Genomic DNA, 7,479 nt, shown 5'->3' with positions numbered 1-7,479 from the left:
CCAAGGTCTGTGATTTTACGTGGCTAGGCCACAAATGATTATATGCAGTTACGACCGCTTGATTTTTCTCCGATATCAGCCAACATCGTTGAGATAGCCATGGCATGTGGGGATTCGGTGGAGTGGAGCTCCTAGATGTTATGACATGGAAACAGGTCCATGTGTTGTTATTTTGTACCTACTCGAGAGTGATATCTTTTTGGGTTTTCACGTAAGTAATTTTTGCAGGGTGAAAAATAATAGTTTTTCTACTGCTCCCTTGCTTATATGATGAAATTCGATTTAATTCTCTATGTATGAGATGAATTATGAAATTGTGCATAAGCTTTGTAAATGTTGGATTTTACGATAGCATGCATGATGACATTTAATTACTTTAAACCCGATGTTAAGTGATTTTGAAGGTAAGAATCTTTCCATGACTTGGGTTGATATTTGATTTAAATGATTATTTAGTATAAATTTATTTATTTGCATATAAGGCACAAATCTTCCTTTTGACTAAATTGTTTGTATATACTCTTATGTTTCTAAACCCTCAAATCTTTTGCCTTTAGTTTGTTTACCGTCTACACCCTACTCACGGGGTCAATGATCACTGAGTCTGTGAGACTTACCCCACTTTACTTTCTTTTGCAGATAAGTGATCAGCTTTAGGATTGTGTTTAACATATCGAGGGTGACTACGCCCTAGGTACGGTATCTCTAGATTTCCACTCCGAGTCACTCCGCTGCCTAGGGGTCATTGTGTATAAAATAATCCAGGTTGTAAATAAAAAATCGATAGTCTTTAAAGATGTAAATGCTAAAGTGTAAGACTATGTGGAAATGTTTAAATACTATGACTGGTTGTACATGTAGTTATTAAATTTAGATGTTTGTATCAAATAGTTATGTTTTAATCAATGTGAATATTTGGTGTAAATGATTATTGGTGTTAATATGTGATATGATGTGGAGATCAAATCAAGGCTCGTTTAAGATTTGGTGGGTTCACTCACAAGTCTCGAACGTCGGTAGCAATCAAGGGGAATGAGTCGTTTACAAAAAAAACAGAGGGAAAACTCTTAGAGAGAGAAGAGCAACGAAGCAAACAAATTCGATTTTCTCTCGGTGGCAAAAGCACACACACCAAATGCTTTTAGTGAAATATATATATTCCTAAAAGCAAGAAACGTCTTTGGATCTAGACTTTGGGAATAAAACAGAAAGCAAACTATTGGTAAGAGAAAACAAGCATTGTTTACTATGCTTAGCAATAGTCATCTATTAGCAAAATAGACACATGGCTATATAAAGCCTCTTACATTGAAGACCAAAAATGATAACCAAATACTACATATAATGAGGAATTAAAAAATGATGACCACATGACATACATAAGAGTGGTATTGTCTTACAAAAGAATTAAGAAAGAAACAGCAAAACGGCCAAAAATATTGTCGTTCTAATGTTAGGCACAATAAAAGAAAAGAAAATGACATAGGCTAAAATGTTTTGTTTCTTTAAGTTTCGTTCTTTAAGTCTTTAAAAAACTGCTGCTACCCACCGTAGCTGTCAGCTTTTAAATCTCCAAATCAAGGATTACTTCTTCAACACAGTCCCATAATACTTATTTGGTGAACTCCCAACAATGATCTCAAAATCTCAAACTTCTCTTTGCATAAGCTCTTTGTGAAGATATCAACCAACTGTTGATCAGTGTGACAATGCTGTAAATTGATTTCATTTTCCTTCACTGCCTCCTTTAAGGTGTGATACTTGACCCTAATATGCTTTGTTCTCCTATGCTATGTATGAGGTTTCTAGCTATAGCAATAGCTGATTCATTATCTACATAAATTGATGTGCCTATGTCTTAAACTAAATATTAGGTAGCATTTTCCTCAACCATTTGACATGGTTTGATGCAACAGTAGCGGCTTTGTATTCAGTTTCAGTTGAGGACTGAGCTACAACCTCTTATTTCTTAGAGTTCTAAGGAAAAACACCATTACTGAATGAGAAACGAAATCCTCTTGTACTTTTTGAATCATCAACAGACCTTGCCCAGTCATTGCCACAATAACCATGCAATTCACTGCTCTCATCCTTCACATATATCAAACCATAATCCACTGTACCCTTTATATACTTAAGAACTCTTTCAGTAGCAGTAAAATGCACAATTGAAGGTGACTGCATGAATTTGGAAAGAAAGCTTGTTGCAAACATCAAATCTGGTCTTCTTGCAAACAAGTATAACAACAATAGTATGATGCTCCTGTAAAACTGTTGATCACTTTAATACACGTAAGTGCACGTGGTTGTACAAGTAATATAAAGGTAAGTTGAGTATTGCTTCCCATAGAGATATGTACTTATTCTTACTAATGGAGTTGAATCTAAGTGGATTGATGTATTTATGTCAAGCATGGATGTCAAAAATTTTCTTTTATAAAGGAAGCAAGTAACCCAATTACATGAGCGGAAAAACACATCATTCGTATTGCAAGTAACATAATCACATCCTAAAAAATAAGAATTTATTAAAGTAAAATAAAACGTACTTTTTATTTTGAGATTCTTATTTTCAGACACCACCACACCAACGATTGATTTCTCAACAAACAAGCTTACCGTTAATTCTTCAAGAATGCTTTCAACTTGAACCTTGAGTGGACAAGGTGTGGAATTCTAGAATACAAGATGGCACCCAATTTTGTCTCTCTTTTCTTCCTAAAAATTAATGCGTAGTTTTCTTTTAAGAAATTAGCCAAGAATAGAAAAGAGGAAGAAAGGTGTGATAAAGTTAAGAGAAGGAGGAGAAAAGTAACGACAGAAACTTTTTCAAGAAAAGATACGTTTTTTTTTAAAACATGTTATCTTGTCTAAATTGAGACAAACATGTTTTCTTGTCTTGTTTAAGGTAAAACATATTTTTCTTATCTTAAATTAAGACAAACATGTTTCTTGTCAAAATTAAGAGTAAACATGTTTTCTTGTCTAAATTAGGACAAAACATGTTTTCTTGTCTAAATTAAAACAAACATGTAAAAGCTGCCATTTTTGTACACAAATTTAATTAATAAAATAAAACTTGCATTCCAACTTAAACAAGTTGAATTCTATGACGCTAAGTGGGGAATTTGTTTAGACACAGATACTCCAAGTTCCAATAAACTTTGAATTATTCTTATTTTATTAAGATAATTCAAGTTTATTAACCATGAAATCACTCCACCATAGATTCATGTTTGCACTCTTAGATTAACTATAATTATAGGAAATGATTCAGTACTTGATATTCATTATTAGTTGTCCAATTGCAAACTTATATTGTGAACCTTCATAGCCATCCAATGATAGAACTTGTAATTATCGTTTTATCTTTTATGTCAATTTTATCTCCTAGTCTCAGATTTCGTCCAATTAGTGATTTAATACTCTAGATCTAATGTTTTGAGTAGCTAATTCATCAATCCACTACGCCCAGATTAATCATCAATTTTCTTGAAATCACTAGAAATGATGTTAATGCTATGAACTCTGCTTTTTGTATATAAGTTCCTGGATGTTTTTCTCGATTTTAATCCCAACATATAGAGTCTAGGTCAATGCTTCATTATGATCATGCTCATGATATATCAAAGATTATAAAGAGATAAAACACGAGTCCACTATCCATCAGGATTTCAGTTCATATAAAAGCGTAATTTCTAAATAGTTCCTGATCATTGTATTATTAAGATGGCACACCAATAATGCTCAAAGATCGGCACATGCTATGTTTTGTACTTGTGAAGTAAGCAATTGGTCTCATAGGTTGAAGTATAGAGACACTTAAAATGAGGATGTAGGTGCTTGCCTTAGGACAACAAGTTCACTGAACATGACTCGATATAAATAGTACATTTGGTATCTCACTCTAATATCTATGCAATACTTTTCAAGGGACAATCATGTAAATATTCCTTAGACTTGAAACACTAGGTTGTTTTATATGTGGAGTGCTATACTTTGACTACATCCCTACAAGTGTTTACCCAAGGATGCCAAATAAGGATGTTTTAGGTATAGCATGAAGCATGTGAAGGCAAATGAGTGGTTTAGATAGGAATCATCATCTTAAGTGAATAAGACGTCATATCCCAATAGTTTTTAGTTGATATTAGCTTATTAAAGTCCTTGGTCAAGGCGACATAGAGATTAAGAAAAAAAGTTTCATAAGTCTCTATTGAGCTAATTATTTAACCTCAAGCTGATATGGAGATACATGAAAGTAGACACTGTACTATGATCTTGTCATATCTGGGATATACGATGAGGGAATGAATTACACTAAGAGATTGATCACTGAATGGTTGAGTCAAACCATCTTAAAGCTTTTAACATTTGGGTAGTCATAATGCATTGGTAGATACCAATCTTGGTCTATGAAATTAAATTAATTAAGATTACAATTTAATTCCATTGTAGACATATAGGAAGCCTAATGGGTCACACAAAATGTGATTAGAAAGATTATATTTGGAAAAGTGATTAAGTTGGACTTAATCAATTAAAAACTTATAAACTTTTAGACTTAACCAATTAATTATGGACTTAATTGATTAAAAACGTATATGTGTTTGGTGTTATCGATTAATGTAATGATTATTTGATTGATACGTTATAAGTTATTAAAGACTTAATTAAAATTATTTAATTAAGTTATTGGATTAATTTGTAATTAAAAAAAAGTTATGTAATTAACCTAATCAGAGATGAAATTAATCCAAGTATATAAACCTTGCTATAAGCCTAATTTCTAGTGAGAAAAATAAAAAAAAAATCCTAGCTAACTAGTATGTGTCGCCTTTGCTAAGCACAAAGGAGAAAATAAGTTTTCTTCTTAACTATTTAGCCTGAAGCTTGTTTAAGAGAAAAGTGTTATGAACAATACTTTGCTAGCACATCATAGGGCTTAGCAATCCCACACTAACATAAGATTTCTTATAATCATTATGTGGACTTTAGTTAGAGACTGTACAAGAACCTCCTAGACAGCTTTGGTTTGCTACAATCGAGCTAGGTGTAAGGTCAACCAAAAGCTTTAGTAGGGCTTTAGATAAGGAATGTGGCTTTCTTTATCTATAAAGGTAATGATCTATGATTATATGTTTGCTGTATGAATGCTTGAAGACAAGAAAGAGACCTTCGAAGAAGACCTTGGGTGGGTAAGGTTGGCATTGTATGTTTTATTTGTCTTCGCTGCATAATTTTATTTCTTATTGCATTGTGATGCATGGCTAGCCTATCCCAACAGTATTGATGCCTTTGGTACAGGTATCAATACCTTGACCATAGACTTGTTAATTTTCACCCATTTAAGGGTTTTGAGCCTAATTATGATTAGGTTATCTCTCCTAACACTGGAGATTGTGTAGGACTACTGTTGTGTCCTAAGGTATAGAGTGTGTGGTTGGTTAAGTATTGGTTTAAGGAATATGCATTTTTAATTAAAAATGATGTTTGAAAATACTTCTCTATTTAGTTTGTTCTCCTTTCCCATTTCTACTCTTTGAGATTTTATATATCACCATTTGTAAATTCTATTCTGTTTGACTTTAGTCAACTTTTAATTAGCATTGTTAGAGAGTCATCCTTCCATCCCTTCTGGCAAGTGGTTGTCGAGGCTCCCTTTTGGTTAAGGTTCCCACCTTGTGTAAATCTGATAGCCGAGTCTTTCGCTGTTAAATTTTATACTTGATATAATATTCATGTTGGTTGACATTTGGCTTTAGATTTGGGTTATGTTATAACTACAAATTATGTTGCTAGTTAAGAACAATCAACTGGGTTTGTTTTGAATTTTAAATGTTATCCATGAGATATTTGGTTTAATTATAATTATGTGCATGTACATGATGAGACACATCTCTAATGTTTTGATTATGTGGTTCAATGAATGATTCTTTTAGAGGCTTGCTAGGGTCTAATGGGCCATACTCACGTAGGCCCTTGCATCGATTACGGCCTTCGTGACATAATAGCCAAACATAAAAAATCCAAACCAATTTAAAAAAGCAACTACACATGCAAACAAAGACACAAAGTATACATATTGAGTCAAAGGTTGCCCATACTGAAATAGAATTGATAACTAACCAAAAATAATAATCTTTCCATTGCATATGCGAAAAAAAAAGAAAAATAAACCTCAAAAATTTTAGAACTAAAAAAAAGACTTACATGAAATGTCTTTGAAAGAGAACGGAGAGCAGAAAGAAATCCCTACAAAGAAAAGCTTTCAACATCAAACCACAAACATAAGGTTGTAGCCACAATAAACAAAGAAAAATGCCAAAAGAAAAAGAGAAAGGAAATGCCACGGAGGTTTGGAGTTCAAAACGATGGAATCGATGATGGAGAGGGGGGGTTGAACAACAGAAAGGCTAGGTTGGTCGTGGGTTATAATTGGGCACTAGTTAATCAATGACGAAGGGCTATGGGGGTGTAGGTTAGGAGGGTCAAGGTAAGGCAATGAGAAAAAAGAGAGAAAGGAGAAGGGAAATTAGGGGGAATCCACTCAAGTAATTTATATAATTCATATTGCCAATGGAATCCCCAATGACCATTCCATCAGTAAGTGTTAATGACGTTTTATTTTACCTTCCCAATGGAATTTTCATCAGCATTTATAAAATTCTTTCAATATACAATTTACGTTTTGAGTAGCCATTGCTAAAGGAACATCCATCAACTTTTCAATGGTATATTTTTTATTATAGTATTCCCCTTACGTTTTATTTAGCCGTCCTTGATGGAATATCTGTTAGTAAATACGGAGTCAAGTTCATTGGCATTCCTCTGACCTTTTACATAACCATTCTCTATAGAATCTATAGCGTCAATATGTTTCGTCAATATTTACTAGACGATTCCATTCCCTAGATATTAAATGTAGCCATCATCGACAAGATATCTATCACTATTCATAGATTCAATCTGTTGGTATCTCCATAACATTTGTATTTTTTGACATTTTACATAGCCTTTGTCGATGATGATTTTGTCGGTATATCCATTGATACCTATCACGACCCAGCCTAGGAAGCTATGACTAACACGCATGAGCCTAGCAAGTAATACTCGCAAGACTTGAGGAAGCCTTAAGTTTCACCTGTTCAATATTCAATCCATGGTATCATAAGCAACAACTCAATTGTATCTTAAAATCGTCAGTTTAGCATAATGCCCTCTTGACACATACATATATCAAATACACAACATCCATAAGCCATATATTGGCAATTAGACCGGTTCATGCATACAACACTTAACACAATAACACATGGCACTCAGTGCCTACAATATCAAAAGTATAAATTTCTAAGTTTTGCAATCAGAGTGCAAAAACAATTCATGACTCGGACTCAGCAGAGTGGACATGTAAAGAGAGTACCTATTGGATGCCAAAATCTCTTTCATCCAACGATGACATTAAGCCACATAAAA

Source organism: Theobroma umbraticum, unplaced genomic scaffold (genome assembly GCF_002168275.2).
Source record: "Theobroma umbraticum cultivar Fairchild unplaced genomic scaffold, ASM216827v3 scaffold_106.0, whole genome shotgun sequence".
NCBI lineage: Eukaryota > Viridiplantae > Streptophyta > Magnoliopsida > Malvales > Malvaceae > Theobroma > Theobroma umbraticum.
This window is presented reverse-complemented; position numbering follows the sequence as displayed.